This window comes from Camelus bactrianus, chromosome 5 (assembly GCF_048773025.1).
Source record: "Camelus bactrianus isolate YW-2024 breed Bactrian camel chromosome 5, ASM4877302v1, whole genome shotgun sequence".
NCBI classification, from domain to species: Eukaryota; Metazoa; Chordata; class Mammalia; order Artiodactyla; family Camelidae; genus Camelus; species Camelus bactrianus.
In genome coordinates, this window is record NC_133543.1 from 4,506,807 (window position 1) to 4,526,819 (window position 20,013).

Here is a 20,013-nt window from a genome sequence, read left to right on the forward strand (position 1 = left end):
AAACTATGTGTTCCCAACAAGCTAGGTGAAGGACGGCTTTCACACACACTTATCTCTCAGAACTGAGCATGTGGAGAGACGTTCGTTCATCTAGCACAAAGGGAACGGGTTGCAGGAGAAACTTTTACTCTGGTTTCTCAGTCTGTTTCCTAGTGCCGGTTGAAGTTCCTGCAGTTTTCACTGTAAAACCGAGTTGGAGATTGTATCTCCCCATATATATGTATGGAGTGGAATTTGCAACTGAAAAGAAACTATGTGTTCCCAACAAGCTAGGTGAAGGACGGCTTTCACACACACTTATCTCTGAGAACTGAGCATGTGGAGAGACGTTCGTTCATCTAGCACAAAGGGAACGGGTTGCAGGAGAAACTTTTACTCTGGTTTCTCAGTCTGTTTCCTAGTGCCGGTTTGAAGTTCCTGCAGTTTTCACTTTAAAACAGAGTTGGAGCTAGTACCTCCCCGTATAAATGTATGGAGTGGAGTTTTCAACTGAAAAGAATCTTTGTGTTCCCAACAACTATGTGAAGTACGGCTTTCACTCACAAATATCTCTCAGAACTGAGCATGTGGAGAGACGTTCGTTCATCTAGCACAAAGGGAACTTGTTGCAGGAGAAACTTTTACTCTGGTTTCTCAGTCTGTTTCCTAGTGCCGGTTTGAAGTTCCTGCAGTTTTCACTGTAAAACCGAGTTGGAGATTGTATCTCCCCATATATATGTATGGAGTGGAATTTGCAACTGAAAAGAAACTTTGTGTTCCCAACAAGCTAGGTGAAGGACGGCTTTCACACACAATTATCTCTGAGAACTGAGCATGTGGAGAGACGTTCGTTCATCTAGCACAAAGGGAACGGGTTGCAGGAGAAACTTTTCCTCTGGTTTCTCAGTCTGTTTCCTAGTGCCGGTTTGAAGTTCCTGCAGTTTTCACTTTAAAACCGAGTTGGAGCTAGTACCTCCCCATATAAATGTATGGAGTGGAGTTTTCAACTGAAAAGAATCTTTGTGTTCCCAACAAGCTATGTGAAGTACGGCTTTCACTCACAAATATCTCTCAGAACTGAGCATGTGGAGAGACGTTCGTTCATCAAGCACAAAGGGAACGGGTTGCAGGAGAAACTTTTACTCTGGTTTCTCAGTCTGTTTCCTAGTGCCGTTTTGATGTTCCTGCAGTTTTCACTGTAAAACCGAGTTGAAGCTAGTACCTCCCCATATATATGTATGGAGGGGAGTTTGCAACTGTAAAGAAACTTTGTGTTCCCAACAAGCTACTTGAAGGACGGCTTTCACACACACTTATCTCTCAGAACTGAGCATGTGGAGAGACGTTCGTTCATCTAGCACAAAGGGAACGGGTTGCAGGAGAAACTTTTACTCTGGTTTCTCAGTCTGTTTCCTAGTGCCGGTTTGAAGTTCCTGCAGTTTTCACTGTAAAACCGAGTTGGAGATTGTATCTCCCCATATATATGTATGGGGTGGAATTTGCAACTGAAAAGAAACTATGTGTTCCCAACAAGCTAGGTGAAGGACGGCTTTCACACACACTTATCTCTGAGAACTGAGCATGTGGAGAGACGTTCGTTCATCTAGCACAAAGGGAACGGGTTGCAGGAGAAACTTTTACTCTGGTTTCTCAGTCTGTTTCCTAGTGCGGGTTTGAAGTTCCTGCAGTTTTCACTTTAAAACAGAGTTGGAGCTAGTACCTCCCCGTATAAATGTATGGAGCGGAGTTTTCAACTGAAAAGAAACTATGTGTTCCCAACAAGCTATGTGAAGTACGGCTTTCACTCACAAATATCTCTCAGAACTGAGCATGTGGAGAGACGTTCGTTCATCAAGCACAAAGGGAACGGGTTGCAGGAGAAACTTTTACTCTGGTTTCTCAGTCTGTTTCCTTGTGCCGGTTTGATGTTCCTGCAGTTTTCACTGTAAAACCGAGTTCAAGATAGTACCTCCCCATATATATGTATGGAGTGGAGTTTGCAACTGTAAAGAAACTTTGTGTTCCCAACAAGCTAGGTGAAGGACGGCTTTCACACACACTTATCTCTGAGAACTGAGCATGTGGAGAGACGTTCATTCATCTAGCACAAAGGGAACGGGTTGCAGGGGAAACTTTTTCTCTGGTTTCTCAGTCTGTTTCCTAGTGCCGGTTTGAAGTTCCTGCAGTTTTCACTGTAAAACCGAGTTGGAGCTAGTACCTCCCCATATATATGTATGGAGTGGAGTTTGCAACAGAAAAGAATCTTTGTGTTCCCAACAAGCTACTTGAAGGACGGCTTTCACACACACTTATCTCTCAGAACTGAGCATGTGGAGAGACGTTCGTTCATCTAGCACAAAGGGAACGGGTTGCAGGAGAAACTTTTACTCTGGTTTCTCAGTCTGTTTCCTAGTGCCGGTTTGAAGTTCCTGCAGTTTTCACTGTAAAACCGAGTTGGAGATTGTATCTCCCCATATATATGTATGTAGTGGAATTTGCAACTGAAAAGAAACTATGTGTTCCCAACAAGCTAGGTGAAGGACGGCTTTCACACACACTTATCTCTGAGAACTGAGCATGTGGAGAGACGTTCGTTCATCTAGCACAAAGGGAACGGGTTGCAGGAGAAACTTTTACTCTGGTTTCTCAGTCTGTTTCCTAGTGCGGGTTTGAAGTTCCTGCAGTTTTCACTTTAAAACAGAGTTGGAGCTAGTACCTCCCCGTATAAATGTATGGAGTGGAGTTTTCAACTGAAAAGAAACTATGTGTTCCCAACAAGCTATGTGAAGTACGGCTTTCACTCACAAATATCTCTCAGAACTGAGCATGTGGAGAGACGTTCGTTCATCAAGCACAAAGGGAACGGGTTGCAGGAGAAACTTTTACTCTGGTTTCTCAGTCTGTTTCCTTGTGCCGGTTTGATGTTCCTGCAGTTTTCACTGTAAAACCGAGTTCAAGATAGTACCTCCCCATATATATGTATGGAGTGGAGTTTTCAACTGAAAAGAAACTTTGTGTTCCCAACAAGCTAGGTGAACGACGGCTTTCACACACACTTATCTCTGAGAACTGAGCATGTGGAGAGACGTTCATTCATCTAGCACAAAGGGAACGGGTTGCAGGGGAAACTTTTTCTCTGGTTTCTCAGTCTGTTTCCTAGTGCCGGTTTGAAGTTCCTGCAGTTTTCACTGTAAAACCGAGTTGGAGCTAGTACCTCCCCATATATATGTATGGAGTGGAGTTTGCAACAGAAAAGAATCTTTGTGTTCCCAACAAGCTACTTGAAGGACGGCTTTCACACACACTTATCTCTCAGAACTGAGCATGTGGAGAGACGTTCGTTCATCTAGCACAAAGGGAACGGGTTGCAGGAGAAACTTTTACTCTGGTTTCTCAGTCTGTTTCCTAGTGCCGGTTTGAAGTTCCTGCAGTTTTCACTGTAAAACCGAGTTGGAGATTGTATCTCCCCATATATATGTATGTAGTGGAATTTGCAACTGAAAAGAAACTATGTGTTCCCAACAAGCTAGGTGAATGACGGCTTTCACACACACTTATCTCTGAGAACTGAGCATGTGGAGAGACGTTCGTTCATCTAGCACAAAGGGAACGGGTTGCAGGAGAAACTTTTACTCTGGTTTCTCAGTCTGTTTCCTAGTGCCGGTTTGAAGTTCCTGCAGTTTTCACTTTAAAACAGAGTTGGAGCTAGTACCTCCCCGTACAAATGTATGGAGTGGAGTTTTCAACTGAAAAGAATCTTTGTGTTCCCAACAACTATGTGAAGTACGGCTTTCACTCACAAATATCTCTCAGAACTGAGCATGTGGAGAGACGTTCGTTCATCTAGCACAAAGGGAACTTGTTGCAGGAAAAACTTTTACTCTGGTTTCTCAGTCTGTTTCCTAGTGCCGGTTTGAAGTTCCTGCAGTTTTCACTGTAAAACCGAGTTGAAGCTAGTACCTCCCCATATATATGTATGTAGTGGAATTTGCAACTTTAAAGAAACTTTGTGTTCCCAACAAGCTACTTGAAGGACGGCTTTCACACACACTTATCTCTCAGAACTGAGCATGTGGAGAGACGTTCGTTCATCTAGCACAAAGGGAACGGGTTGCAGGAGAAACTTTTACTCTGGTTTCTCAGTCTGTTTCCTAGTGCCGGTTTGAAGTTCCTGCAGTTTTCACTGTAAAACCGAGTTGGAGATTGTATCTCCCCATATATATGTATGGAGCGGAATTTGCAACTGAAAAGAAACTATGTGTTCCCAACAAACTAGGTGAAGGACGGCTTTCACACACACTTATCTCTGAGAACTGAGCATGTGGAGAGACGTTCGTTCATCTAGCACAAAGGGAACGGGTTGCAGGAGAAACTTTTACTCTGGTTTCTCAGTCTGTTTCCTAGTGCCGGTTTGAAGTTCCTGCAGTTTTCACTTTAAAACAGAGTTGGAGCTAGTACCTCCCCGTATAAATGTATGGAGTGGAGTTTTCAACTGAAAAGAAACTATGTGTTCCCAACAAGCTATGTGAAGTACGGCTTTCACTCACAAATATCTCTCAGAACTGAGCATGTGGAGAGACGTTCGTTCATCAAGCACAAAGGGAACGGGTTGCAGGAGAAACTTTTACTCTGGTTTCTCAGTCTGTTTCCTAGTGCCGGTTTGATGTTCCTGCAGTTTTCACTGTAAAACCGAGTTCAAGCTAGTACCTCCCCATATATATGTATGGAGTGGAGTTTGCAACTGTAAAGAAACTTTGTGTTCCCAACAAGCTAGGTGAAGGACGGCTTTCACACACACTTATCTCTCAGAACTGAGCATGTGGAGAGACGTTCGTTCATCTAGCACAAAGGGAACGGGTTGCAGGGGAAACTTTTACTCTGGTTTCTCAGTCTGTTTCCTAGTGCCGGTTTGAAGTTCCTGCAGTTTTCACTGTAAAACCGAGTTGGAGCTAGTACCTCCCCATATATATGTATGGAGTGGAGTTTGCAACAGAAAACAATCTTTGTGTTCCCAACAAGCTACTTGAAGGACGGCTTTCACACACACTTATCTCTCAGAACTGAGCATGTGGAGAGACGTTCGTTCATCTAGCACAAAGGGAACGGGTTGCAGGAGAAACTTTTACTCTGGTTTCTCAGTCTGTTTCCTAGTGCCGGTTTGAAGTTCCTGCAGTTTTCACTGTAAAACCGAGTTGGAGATTGTATCTCCCCATATATATGTATGTAGTGGAATTTGCAACTGAAAAGAAACTATGTGTTCCCAACAAGCTAGGTGAATGACGGCTTTCACACACACTTATCTCTGAGAACTGAGCATGTGGAGAGACGTTCGTTCATCTAGCACAAAGGGAACGGGTTGCAGGAGAAACTTTTACTCTGGTTTCTCAGTCTGTTTCCTAGTGCCGGTTTGAAGTTCCTGCAGTTTTCACTTTAAAACAGAGTTGGAGCTAGTACCTCCCCGTACAAATGTATGGAGTGGAGTTTTCAACTGAAAAGAATCTTTGTGTTCCCAACAACTATGTGAAGTACGGCTTTCACTCACAAATATCTCTCAGAACTGAGCATGTGGAGAGACGTTCGTTCATCTAGCACAAAGGGAACTTGTTGCAGGAAAAACTTTTACTCTGGTTTCTCAGTCTGTTTCCTAGTGCCGGTTTGAAGTTCCTGCAGTTTTCACTGTAAAACCGAGTTGAAGCTAGTACCTCCCCATATATATGTATGTAGTGGAATTTGCAACTTTAAAGAAACTTTGTGTTCCCAACAAGCTACTTGAAGGACGGCTTTCACACACACTTATCTCTCAGAACTGAGCATGTGGAGAGACGTTCGTTCATCTAGCACAAAGGGAACGGGTTGCAGGAGAAACTTTTACTCTGGTTTCTCAGTCTGTTTCCTAGTGCCGGTTTGAAGTTCCTGCAGTTTTCACTGTAAAACCGAGTTGGAGATTGTATCTCCCCATATATATGTATGGAGCGGAATTTGCAACTGAAAAGAAACTATGTGTTCCCAACAAACTAGGTGAAGGACGGCTTTCACACACACTTATCTCTGAGAACTGAGCATGTGGAGAGACGTTCGTTCATCTAGCACAAAGGGAACGGGTTGCAGGAGAAACTTTTACTCTGGTTTCTCAGTCTGTTTCCTAGTGCCGGTTTGAAGTTCCTGCAGTTTTCACTTTAAAACAGAGTTGGAGCTAGTACCTCCCCGTATAAATGTATGGAGTGGAGTTTTCAACTGAAAAGAAACTATGTGTTCCCAACAAGCTATGTGAAGTACGGCTTTCACTCACAAATATCTCTCAGAACTGAGCATGTGGAGAGACGTTCGTTCATCAAGCACAAAGGGAACGGGTTGCAGGAGAAACTTTTACTCTGGTTTCTCAGTCTGTTTCCTAGTGCCGGTTTGATGTTCCTGCAGTTTTCACTGTAAAACCGAGTTCAAGCTAGTACCTCCCCATATATATGTATGGAGTGGAGTTTGCAACTGTAAAGAAACTTTGTGTTCCCAACAAGCTAGGTGAAGGACGGCTTTCACACACACTTATCTCTCAGAACTGAGCATGTGGAGAGACGTTCGTTCATCTAGCACAAAGGGAACGGGTTGCAGGGGAAACTTTTACTCTGGTTTCTCAGTCTGTTTCCTAGTGCCGGTTTGAAGTTCCTGCAGTTTTCACTGTAAAACCGAGTTGGAGCTAGTACCTCCCCATATATATGTATGGAGTGGAGTTTGCAACAGAAAACAATCTTTGTGTTCCCAACAAGCTACTTGAAGGACGGCTTTCACACACACTTATCTCTCAGAACTGAGCATGTGGAGAGACGTTCGTTCATCTAGCACAAAGGGAACGGGTTGCAGGAGAAACTTTTACTCTGGTTTCTCAGTCTGTTTCCTAGTGCCGGTTTGAAGTTCCTGCAGTTTTCACTGTAAAACCGAGTTGGAGATTGTATCTCCCCATATATATGTATGGAGTGGAATTTGCAACTGAAAAGAAACTATGTGTTCCCAACAAGCTAGGTGAAGGACGGCTTTCACACACACTTATCTCTGAGAACTGAGCATGTGGAGAGACGTTCGTTCATCTAGCACAAAGGGAACGGGTTGCAGGAGAAACTTTTACTCTGGTTTCTCAGTCTGTTTCCTAGTGCCGGTTTGAAGTTCCTGCAGTTTTCACTTTAACACAGAGTTGGAGCTAGTACCTCCCCGTATAAATGTAAGGAGTGGAGTTTTCAACTGAAAAGAATCTTTGTGTTCCCAACAACTATGTGAAGTACAGCTTTCACTCACAAATATCTCTCAGAACTGAGCATGTGGAGAGACGTTCGTTCATCTAGCACAAAGGGAACTTGTTGCAGGAGAAACTTTTACTCTGGTTTCTCAGTCTGTTTCCTAGTGCCGGTTTGAAGTTCCTGCAGTTTTCACTGTAAAACCGAGTTGGAGATTGTATCTCCCCATATATATGTATGGAGTGGAATTTGCAACTGAAAAGAAACTTTGTGTTCCCAACAAGCTAGGTGAAGGACGGCTTTCACACACAATTATCTCTGAGAACTGAGCATGTGGAGAGACGTTCGTTCATCTAGCACAAAGGGAACGGGTTGCAGGAGAAACTTTTACTCTGGTTTCTCAGTCTGTTTCCTAGTGCCGGTTTGAAGTTCCTGCAGTTTTCACTTTAAAACCGAGTTGGAGTTAGTACCTCCCCATATAAATGTATGGAGTGGAGTTTTCAACTGAAAAGAATCTTTGTGTTCCCAACAAGCTATGTGAAGTACGGCTTTCACTCACAAATATCTCTCAGAACTGAGCATGTGGAGAGACGTTCGTTCATCTAGCACAAAGGGAACGGGTTGCAGGAGAAACTTTTACTCTGGTTTCTCAGTCTGTTTCCTAGTGCCGTTTTGATGTTCCTCCAGTTTTCACTGTAAAACCGAGTTGAAGCTAGTACCTCCCCATATATATGTATGGAGTGGAGTTTGCAACTGTAAAGAAACTTTGTGTTCCTAACAAGCTACTTGAAGGACGGCTTTCACACACACTTATCTCTCAGAACTGAGCATGTGGAGAGACGTTCGTTCATCTAGCACAAAGGGAACGGGTTGCAGGAGAATCTTTTACTCTGGTTTCTCAGTCTGTTTCCTAGTGCCGGTTTGAAGTTCCTGCAGTTTTCACTTTAAAACCGAGTTGGAGCTAGTACCTCCACATATAAATGTATGGAGTGGAGTTTTCAACTGAAAAGAATCTTTGTGTTCCCAACAAGCTATGTGAAGTACGGCATTCACTCACAAATATCTCTCAGAACTGAGCATGTGGAGAGACGTTCGTTCATCAAGCACAAAGGGAACGGGTTGCATGAGAAACTTTTACACTGGTTTCTCAGTCTGTTTCCTAGTGCCGGTTTGAAGTTCCTGCAGTTTTCACTTTAAAACAGAGTTGGAGCTAGTATCTCCCCGTATAAATGTATGGAGTGGAGTTTTCAACTGAAAAGAATCTTTGTGTTCCCAACAAGCTATGTGAAGTACGGCTTTCACTCACAAATATCTCTCAGAACTGAGCATGTGGAGAGACGTTCGTTCATCAAGCACAAAGGGAACGGGTTGCAGGAGAAACTTTTACTCTGGTTTCTCAGTCTGTTTCCTAGTGCCGGTTTGAAGTTCCTGCAGTTTTCACTGTAAAACCGAGTTGGAGATTGTATCTCCCCATATATATGTATGGAGTGGAATTTGCAACTGAAAAGAAACTATGTGTTCCCAACAAGCTAGGTGAAGGACGGCTTTCACACACACTTATCTCTGAGAACTGAGCATGTGGAGAGACGTTCGTTCATCTAGCACAAAGGGAACGGGTTGCAGGAGAAACTTTTACTCTGGTTTCTCAGTCTGTTTCCTAGTGCCGGTTTGAAGTTCCTGCAGTTTTCACTTTAAAACAGAGTTGGAGCTAGTACCTCCCCGTATAAATGTATGGAGTGGAGTTTTCAACTGAAAAGAATCTTTGTGTTCCCAACAACTATGTGAAGTACGGCTTTCACTCACAAATATCTCTCAGAACTGAGCATGTGGAGAGACGTTCGTTCATCTAGCACAAAGGGAACGGGTTGCAGGAGAAACTTTTACTCTGGTTTCTCAGTCTGTTTCCTAGTGCCGGTTTGAAGTTCCTGCAGTTTTCACTGTAAAACCGAGTTGGAGATTGTATCTCCCCATATATATGTATGGAGTGGAATTTGCAACTGAAAAGAAACTATGTGTTCCCAACAAGCTACGTGAAGGACGGCTTTCACACACACTTATCTCTGAGAACTGAGCATGTGGAGAGACGTTCGTTCATCTAGCACAAAGGGAACGGGTTGCAGGAGAAACTTTTACTCTGGTTCCTCAGTCTGTTTCCTAGTGCCGGTTTGAAGTTCCTGCAGTTTTCACTTTAAAACAGAGTTGGAGCTAGTACCTCCCCGTATAAATGTATGGAGTGGAGTTTTCAACTGAAAAGAATCTTTGTGTTCCCAACAAGCTATGTGAAGTACGGCTTTCACTCACAAATATCTCTCAGAACTGAGCATGTGGAGAGACGTTCGTTCATCAAGCACAAAGAGAACGGGTTGCAGGAGAAACTTTTACTCTGGTTTCTCAGTCTGTTTCCTAGTGCCGTTTTGATGTTCCTGCAGTTTTCACTGTAAAACCGAGTTCAAGCTAGTACCTCCCCATATATATGTATGGAGTGGAGTTTGCAACTGTAAAGAAACTTTGTGTTCCCAACAAGCTAGGTGAAGGACGCTTTCACTCACACTTATCTCTCAGAACTGAGCATGTGGAGAGACGTTCGTTCATCTAGCACAAAGGGAACGGGTTGCAGGAGAAACTTTTACTCTGGTTTCTCAGTCTGTTTCCTAGTGCCGGTTTGAAGTTCCTGCAGTTTTCAATGTAAAACCGTGATGGAGGTAGTACCTCCCCATAGATATGTATGAGGTGGAGTTTGCAACTAAAAAGAAACTTTGTGTTCCCAACAAGCTAGGTGAAGGACGGCTTTCACACACACTTATCTCTCAGAACTGAGCATGTGGAGAGACGTTCGTTCATCTAGCACAAAGGGAACGGGTTGCAGGAGTAAATTTTACTCTGGTTTCTCAGTCTGTTTCCTAGTGCCGGTTTGAATTTCCTGCAGTTTTCACTGTAAAACCGGGATGGAGGTAGTACCTCCCCATAGATATGTATGAGGTGGAGTTTGCAACTGAAAAGAAACTTTGTGTTCCCAACAAGCTAGGTGAAGGACGGCTTTCACACACACTTATCTCTCAGAACTGAGCATGTGGAGACGTTCGTTCATCTAGCACAAAGAGAACGGTTTGCAGGAGAAACTTTTACTCTGGTTTCTCAGTCTGTTTCCTAGTGCCGGTTTGAAGTTCCTGCAGTTTTCACTGTAAAACAGTGTTGGATCTAATACCTCCCCATATATATGTATGGAGAGGAGTTTGCAACTGAAAAGAAACTTTGTGTTCCCAACAAGCTAGGTGAAGGACGGCTTTCACACACACTTATCTCTGAGAACTGAGCATGTGGAGAGACGTTCGTTCATCTAGCACAAAGGGAACGGGTTGCAGGAGAAACTTTTACTCTGGTTTCTCAGTCTGTTTCCTAGTGCCGGTTTGAAGTTCCTGCAGTTTTCACTGTAAAACCGAGTTGGAGCAAGTACTTCCCCAAGTATATGCATGGAGTGGGGTTTGCAACAGAAAAGAAACTTTGTGTTCCCAACAAGCTAGGTGAAGTACGGCTTTCACACACACTTATCTCTCAGAACTGAGCATGTGGAGAGACGTTCGTTCACCTAGCACAAAGGGAACGGGTTGCAGGAGAAACTTTTACTCTGGTTTCTCAGTCTGTTTCCTAGTGCCGTTTTGATGTTCCTGCAGTTTTCACTGTAAAACCGAGTTGAAGCTAGTACCTCCCCATATATATGTATGGAGTGGAGTTTGCAAGTGTAAAGAAACTTTGTGTTCCCAACAAGCTAGGTGAAGGACGGCTTTCACACACACTTATCTCTCAGAACTGAGCATGTGGAGAGACGTTCGTTCATCTAGCACAAAGGGAACGGGTGGCAGGGGAAACTTTTACTCTGGTTTCTCAGTCTGTTTCCTAGTGCCGTTTTGAAGTTCCTGCAGTTTTCACTGTAAAACCGAGTTGGAGCTAGTACCTCCCCATATAAATGTATGGAGTGGAGTTTTCAACTGAAAAGAATCTTTGTGTTCCCAACAAGCTATGTGAAGGACGGCTTTCACTAACAAATATCTCTCAGAACTGAGCATGTGGAGAGACGTTCGTTCACCTAGCACAAAGGGAACGGGTTGCAGGAGAAACTTTTACTCTGGTTTCTCAGTCTGTTTCCTAGTGCCGGTTTGAAGTTCCTGCAGTTTTCACTGTAAAACCGAGTAGGAGATTGTATCTCCCCATATATATGTATGGAGTGGAATTTGCAACTGAAAAGAAACTTTGTGTTCCCAACAAGCTAGGTGAAGGACGGCTTTCACACACACTTATCTCTGAGAACTGAGCATGTGGAGAGACGTTCGTTCATCTAGCACAAAGGAACGGGTTGCAGGAGAAACTTTTACTCTGGTTTCTCAGTCTGTTTCCTAGAGCCGGTTTGAAGTTCCTGCAGTTTTCACTTTAAAACCGAGTTGGAGCTAGTACCTCCCCATATAAATGTATGGAGTGGAGTTTTCAACTGAAAAGAATCTTTGTGTTCCCAACAAGCTATGTGAAGTACGGCTTTCACTCACAAATATCTCTCAGAACTGAGCATGTGGAGAGACGTTCGTTCACCTAGCACAAAGGGAACGGGTTGCAGGAGAAACTTTTACTCTGGTTTCTCAGTCTGTTTCCTAGTGCCGGTTTGAAGTTCCTGCAGTTTTCACTGTAAAACCGGGTTGGAGCTAGTACCTCCCCATATATATGTATGGAGTGGAGTTTGCAACAGAAAAGAAACTTTGTGTTCCCAACAACCTAGGTGAAGTACGGCTTTCACACACACTTATCTCTCAGGACTGAGCATGTGGAGAGACGTTCGTTCATCAAGCACAAAGGGAACGGGTTGCAGGAGAAACTTTTACTCTGGTTTCTCAGTCTGTTTCCTAGTGCCGTTTTGATGTTCCTGCAGTTTTCACTGTAAAACCGAGTTGAAGCTAGTACCTCCCTATATATATGTATGGAATGGAGTTTGCAACAGAAAAGAAACTATGTGTTCCCAACAAGCTAGGTGAAGGACGGCTTTCACACCCACTTATCTCTCAGAACTGAGCATGTGGAGAGACGTTCGTTCATCTAGCACAAAGGGAACGGGTTGCAGGACAAACTTTTACTCTGGTTTCTCAGTCTGTTTCCTAGTGCCGGTTTGAAGTTCCTGCAGTTTTCACTTTAAAACAGAGTTGGAGCTAGTACCTCCCCGTATAAATGTATGGAGTGGAGTTTTCAACTGAAAAGAATCTTTGTGTTCCCAACAACTATGTGAAGTACGGCTTTCACTCACAAATATCTCTCAGAACTGAGCATGTGGAGAGACGTTCGTTCATCTAGCACAAAGGGAACGGGTTGCAGGAGAAACTTTTACTCTGGTTTCTCAGTCTGTTTCCTAGTGCCGGTTTGAAGTTCCTGCAGTTTTCACTGTAAAACCGAGTTGGAGATTGTATCTCCCCATATATATGTATGGAGTGGAATTTGCAACTGAAAAGAAACTATGTGTTCCCAACAAGCTAGGTGAAGGACGGCTTTCACACACACTTATCTCTGAGAACTGAGCATGTGGAGAGACGTTCGTTCATCTAGCACAAAGGGAACGGGTTGCAGGAGAAACTTTTACTCTGGTTTCTCAGTCTGTTTCCTAGTGCCGGTTTGAAGTTCCTGCAGTTTTCACTGTAAAACCGAGTTGGAGATTGTATCTCCTCATATATATGTATGGAGTGGAATTTGCAACTGAAAAGAAACTATGTGTTCCCAACAAGCTAGGTGAAGGACGGCTTTCACACACACTTATCTCTGAGAACTGAGCATGTGGAGAGACGTTCGTTCATCTAGCACAAAGGGAACGGGTTGCAGGAGAAACTTTTACTCTGGTTTCTCAGTCTGTTTCCTAGTGCCGGTTTGAAGTTCCTGCAGTTTTCACTTTAAAACAGAGTTGGAGCTAGTACCTCCCCGTATAAATGTATGGAGTGGAGTTTTCAACTGAAAAGAATCTTTGTGTTCCCAACAACTATGTGAAGTACGGCTTTCACTCACAAATATCTCTCAGAACTGAGCATGTGGAGAGACGTTCGTTCATCTAGCACAAAGGGAACTTGTTGCAGGAGAAACTTTTACTCTGGTTTCTCAGTCTGTTTCCTAGTGCCGGTTTGAAGTTCCTGCAGTTTTCACTGTAAAACCGAGTTGAAGCTAGTACCTCCCCATATATATGTATGGAGTGGAGTTTGCAACTGTAAAGAAACTTTGTGTTCCCAACAAGCTACTTGAAGGACGGCTTTCACACACACTTATCTCTCAGAACTGAGCATGTGGAGAGACGTTCGTTCATCTAGCACAAAGGGAACGGGTTGCAGGAGAAACTTTTACTCTGGTTTCTCAGTCTGTTTCCTAGTGCCGGTTTGAAGTTCCTGCAGTTTTCACTGTAAAACCGAGTTGGAGATTGTATCTCCCCATATATATGTATGGAGTGGAATTTGCAACTGAAAAGAAACTATGTGTTCCCAACAAGCTAGGTGAAGGACGGCTTTCACACACACTTATCTCTGAGAACTGAGCATGTGGAGAGACGTTCGTTCATCTAGCACAAAGGGAACGGGTTGCAGGAGAAACTTTTACTCTGGTTTCTCAGTCTGTTTCCTAGTGCCGGTTTGAAGTTCCTGCAGTTTTCACTTTAAAACAGAGTTGGAGCTAGTACCTCCCCGTATAAATGTATGGAGTGGAGTTTTCAACTGAAAAGAAACTATGTGTTCCCAACAAGCTATGTGAAGTACGGCTTTCACTCACAAATATCTCTCAGAACTGAGCATGTGGAGAGACGTTCGTTCATCAAGCACAAAGGGAACGGGTTGCAGGAGAAACTTTTACTCTGGTTTCTCAGTCTGTTTCCTAGTGCCGGTTTGATGTTCCTGCAGTTTTCACTGTAAAACCGAGTTCAAGCTAGTACCTCCCCATATATATGTATGGAGTGGAGTTTGCAACTGTAAAGAAACTTTGTGTTCCCAACAAGCTAGGTGAAGGACGGCTTTCACACACACTTATCTCTCAGAACTGAGCATGTGGAGAGACGTTCGTTCATCTAGCACAAAGGGAACGGGTTGCAGGGGAAACTTTTACTCTGGTTTCTCAGTCTGTTTCCTAGTGCCGGTTTGAAGTTCCTGCAGTTTTCACTGTAAAACCGAGTTGGAGCTAGTACCTCCCCATATATATGTATGGAGTGGAGTTTGCAACAGAAAAGAATCTTTGTGTTCCCAACAAGCTACTTGAAGGACGGCTTTCACACACACTTATCTCTCAGAACTGAGCATGTGGAGAGACGTTCGTTCATCTAGCACAAAGGGAACGGGTTGCAGGAGAAACTTTTACTCTGGTTTCTCAGTCTGTTTCCTAGTGCCGGTTTGAAGTTCCTGCAGTTTTCACTGTAAAACCGAGTTGGAGATTGTATCTCCCCATATATATGTATGGAGTGGAATTTGCAACTGAAAAGAAACTATGTGTTCCCAACAAGCTAGGTGAAGGACGGCTTTCACACACACTTATCTCTGAGAACTGAGCATGTGGAGAGACGTTCGTTCATCTAGCACAAAGGGAACGGGTTGCAGGAGAAACTTTTACTCTGGTTTCTCAGTCTGTTTCCTAGTGCCGGTTTGAAGTTCCTGCAGTTTTCACTTTAAAACAGAGTTGGAGCTAGTACCTCCCCGTATAAATGTATGGAGTGGAGTTTTCAACTGAAAAGGATCTTTGTGTTCCCAACAACTATGTGAAGTACGGCTTTCACTCACAAATATCTCTCAGAACTGAGCATGTGGAGAGACGTTCGTTCATCTAGCACAAAGGGAACGGGTTGCAGGAGAAACTTTTACTCTGGTTTCTCAGTCTGTTTCCTAGTGCCGGTTTGAAGTTCCTGCAGTTTTCACTGTAAAACCGAGTTGGAGATTGTATCTCCCCATATATATGTATGGAGTGGAATTTGCAACTGAAAAGAAACTTTGTGTTCCCAACAAGCTAGGTGAAGGACGGCTTTCACACACAATTATCTCTGAGAACTGAGCATGTGGAGAGACGTTCGTTCATCTAGCACAAAGGGAACGGGTTGCAGGAGAAACTTTTACTCTGGTTTCTCAGTCTGTTTCCTAGTGCCGGTTTGAAGTTCCTGCAGTTTTCACTTTAAAACCGAGTTGGAGCTAGTACCTCCCCATATAAATGTATGGAGTGGAGTTTTCAACTGAAAAGAATCTTTGTGTTCCCAACAAGCTATGTGAAGTACGGCTTTCACTCACAAATATCTCTCAGAACTGAGCATGTGGAGAGACGTTCGTTCATCTAGCACAAAGGGAACGGGTTGCAGGAGAAACTTTTACTCTGGTTTCTCAGTCTGTTTCCTAGTGCCGTTTTGATGTTCCTGCAGTTTTCACTGTAAAACCGAGTTGAAGCTAGTACCTCCCCATATATATGTATGGAGTGGAGTTTGCAACTGTAAAGAAACTTTGTGTTCCCAACAAGCTACTTGAAGGACGGCTTTCACACACACTTATCTCTCAGAACTGAGCATGTGGAGAGACGTTCGTTCATCTATCACAAAGGGAACGGGTTGCAGGAGAAACTTTTACTCTGGTTTCTCAGTCTGTTTCCTAGTGCCGGTTTGAAGTTCCTGCGGTTTTCACTGTAAAACCGAGTTGGAGATTGTATCTCCCCATATATATGTATGGAGTGGAATTTGCAACTGAAAAGAAACTATGTGTTCCCAACAAGCTAGGTGAAGGACGGCTTTCACACACACTTATCTCTGAGAACTGAGCATGTGGAGAGACGTTCGTTCATCAAGCACAAAGGGAACGGGTTGCAGGAGAAACTTTTACTCTGGTTTCTCAGTCTGTTTCCTAGTGCCGGTTTGAAGTTCCTGCAGTTTTCACTTTAAAACCGAGTTGGAGCTAGTACCTCCCCATATAAATGTATGGAGTGGAGTTTTCAACTGAAAAGAATCTTTGTGTTCCCAACAAGCTATGTGAAGTACGGCTTTCACTCACAAATATCTCTCAGAACTGAGCATGTGGAGAGACGTTCGTTCATCAAGCACAAAGGGAACGGGTTGCAGGAGAAACTTTTACTCTGGTTTCTCAGTCTGTTTCCTAGTGCCGGTTTGAAGTTCCTGCAGTTTTCACTTTAAAACAGAGTTGGAGCTAGTACCTCCCCGTATAAATGTATGGAGTGGAGTTTTCAACTGAAAAGAATCTTTGTGTTCCCAACAAGCTATGTGAAGCACGGCTTTCACTCACAAATATCTCTCAGAACTGAGCATGTGGAGAGACGTTCGTTCATCAAGCACAAAGGGAACGGGTTGCAGGAGAAACTTTTACTCTGGTTTCTCAGTCTGTTTCCTAGTGCCGTTTTGATGTTCCTGCAGTTTTCACTGTAAAACCGAGTTGAAGCTAGTACCTCCCCATATATATGTATGGAGTGGAGTTTGCAAGTGTAAAGAAACTTTGTGTTCCCAACAAGCTAGGTGAAGGACGGCTTTCACACACACTTATCTCTCAGAACTGAGCATGTGGAGAGACGTTCGTTCATCTAGCACAAAGGGAACGGGTGGCAGGGGAAACTTTTACTCTGGTTTCTCAGTCTGTTTCCTAGTGCCGTTTTGAAGTTCCTGCAGTTTTCACTGTAAAACCGAGTTGGAGCTAGTACCTCCCCATATAAATGTATGGAGTGGAGTTTTCAACTGAAAAGAATCTTTGTGTTCCCAACAAGCTATGTGAAGGACGGCTTTCACTAACAAATATCTCTCAGAACTGAGCATGTGGAGAGACGTTCGTTCACCCAGCACAAAGGGAACGGGTTGCAGGAGAAACTTTTACTCTGGTTTCTCAGTCTGTTTCCTAGTGCCGGTTTGAAGTTCCTGCAGTTTTCACTGTAAAACCGAGTAGGAGATTGTATCTCCCCATATATATGTATGGAGTGGAATTTGCAACTGAAAAGAAACTTTGTGTTCCCAACAAGCTAGGTGAAGGACGGCTTTCACACACACTTATCTCTGAGAACTGAGCATGTGGAGAGACGTTCGTTCATCTAGCACAAAGGAACGGGTTGCAGGAGAAACTTTTACTCTGGTTTCTCAGTCTGTTTCCTAGAGCCGGTTTGAAGTTCCTGCAGTTTTCACTTTAAAACCGAGTTGGAGCTAGTACCTCCCCATATAAATGTATGGAGTGGAGTTTTCAACTGAAAAGAATCTTTGTGTTCCCAACAAGCTATGTGAAGTACGGCTTTCACTCACAAATATCTCTCAGAACTGAGCATGTGGAGAGACGTTCGTTCACCTAGCACAAAGGGAACGGGTTGCAGGAGAAACTTTTACTCTGGTTTCTCAGTCTGTTTCCTAGTGCCGGTTTGAAGTTCCTGCAGTTTTCACTGTAAAACCGGGTTGGAGCTAGTACCTCCCCATATATATGTATGGAGTGGAGTTTGCAACAGAAAAGAAACTTTGTGTTCCCAACAACCTAGGTGAAGTACGGCTTTCACACACACTTATCTCTCAGGACTGAGCATGTGGAGAGACGTTCGTTCATCAAGCACAAAGGGAACGGGTTGCAGGAGAAACTTTTACTCTGGTTTCTCAGTCTGTTTCCTAGTGCCGTTTTGATGTTCCTGCAGTTTTCACTGTAAAACCGAGTTGAAGCTAGTACCTCCCTATATATATGTATGGAATGGAGTTTGCAACAGAAAAGAAACTATGTGTTCCCAACAAGCTAGGTGAAGGACGGCTTTCACACCCACTTATCTCTCAGAACTGAGCATGTGGAGAGACGTTCGTTCATCTAGCACAAAGGGAACGGGTTGCAGGACAAACTTTTACTCTGGTTTCTCAGTCTGTTTCCTAGTGCCGGTTTGAAGTTCCTGCAGTTTTCACTTTAAAACAGAGTTGGAGCTAGTACCTCCCCGTATAAATGTATGGAGTGGAGTTTTCAACTGAAAAGAATCTTTGTGTTCCCAACAACTATGTGAAGTACGGCTTTCACTCACAAATATCTCTCAGAACTGAGCATGTGGAGAGACGTTCGTTCATCTAGCACAAAGGGAACGGGTTGCAGGAGAAACTTTTACTCTGGTTTCTCAGTCTGTTTCCTAGTGCCGGTTTGAAGTTCCTGCAGTTTTCACTGTAAAACCGAGTTGGAGATTGTATCTCCCCATATATATGTATGGAGTGGAATTTGCAACTGAAAAGAAACTATGTGTTCCCAACAAGCTAGGTGAAGGACGGCTTTCACACACACTTATCTCTGAGAACTGAGCATGTGGAGAGACGTTCGTTCATCTAGCACAAAGGGAACGGGTTGCAGGAGAAACTTTTACTCTGGTTTCTCAGTCTGTTTCCTAGTGCCGGTTTGAAGTTCCTGCAGTTTTCACTGTAAAACCGAGTTGGAGATTGTATCTCCTCATATATATGTATGGAGTGGAATTTGCAACTGAAAAGAAACTATGTGTTCCCAACAAGCTAGGTGAAGGACGGCTTTCACACACACTTATCTCTGAGAACTGAGCATGTGGAGAGACGTTCGTTCATCTAGCACAAAGGGAACGGGTTGCAGGAGAAACTTTTACTCTGGTTTCTCAGTCTGTTTCCTAGTGCCGGTTTGAAGTTCCTGCAGTTTTCACTTTAAAACAGAGTTGGAGCTAGTACCTCCCCGTATAAATGTATGGAGTGGAGTTTTCAACTGAAAAGAATCTTTGTGTTCCCAACAACTATGTGAAGTACGGCTTTCACTCACAAATATCTCTCAGAACTGAGCATGTGGAGAGACGTTCGTTCATCTAGCACAAAGGGAACTTGTTGCAGGAGAAACTTTTACTCTGGTTTCTCAGTCTGTTTCCTAGTGCCGGTTTGAAGTTCCTGCAGTTTTCACTGTAAAACCGAGTTGAAGCTAGTACCTCCCCATATATATGTATGGAGTGGAGTTTGCAACTGTAAAGAAACTTTGTGTTCCCAACAAGCTACTTGAAGGACGGCTTTCACACACACTTATCTCTCAGAACTGAGCATGTGGAGAGACGTTCGTTCATCTAGCACAAAGGGAACGGGTTGCAGGAGAAACTTTTACTCTGGTTTCTCAGTCTGTTTCCTAGTGCCGGTTTGAAGTTCCTGCAGTTTTCACTGTAAAACCGAGTTGGAGATTGTATCTCCCCATATATATGTATGGAGTGGAATTTGCAACTGAAAAGAAACTATGTGTTCCCAACAAGCTAGGTGAAGGACGGCTTTCACACACACTTATCTCTGAGAACTGAGCATGTGGAGAGACGTTCGTTCATCTAGCACAAAGGGAACGGGTTGCAGGAGAAACTTTTACTCTGGTTTCTCAGTCTGTTTCCTAGTGCCGGTTTGAAGTTCCTGCAGTTTTCACTTTAAAACAGAGTTGGAGCTAGTACCTCCCCGTATAAATGTATGGAGTGGAGTTTTCAACTGAAAAGAAACTATGTGTTCCCAAGAAGCTATGTGAAGTACGGCTTTCACTCACAAATATCTCTCAGAACTGAGCATGTGGAGAGACGTTCGTTCATCAAGCACAAAGGGAACGGGTTGCAGGAGAAACTTTTACTCTGGTTTCTCAGTCTGTTTCCTAGTGCCGGTTTGATGTTCCTGCAGTTTTCACTGTAAAACCGAGTTCAAGCTAGTACCTCCCCATATATATGTATGGAGTGGAGTTTGCAACTGTAAAGAAACTTTGTGTTCCCAACAAGCTAGGTGAAGGACGGCTTTCACACACACTTATCTCTCAGAACTGAGCATGTGGAGAGACGTTCGTTCATCTAGCACAAAGGGAACGGG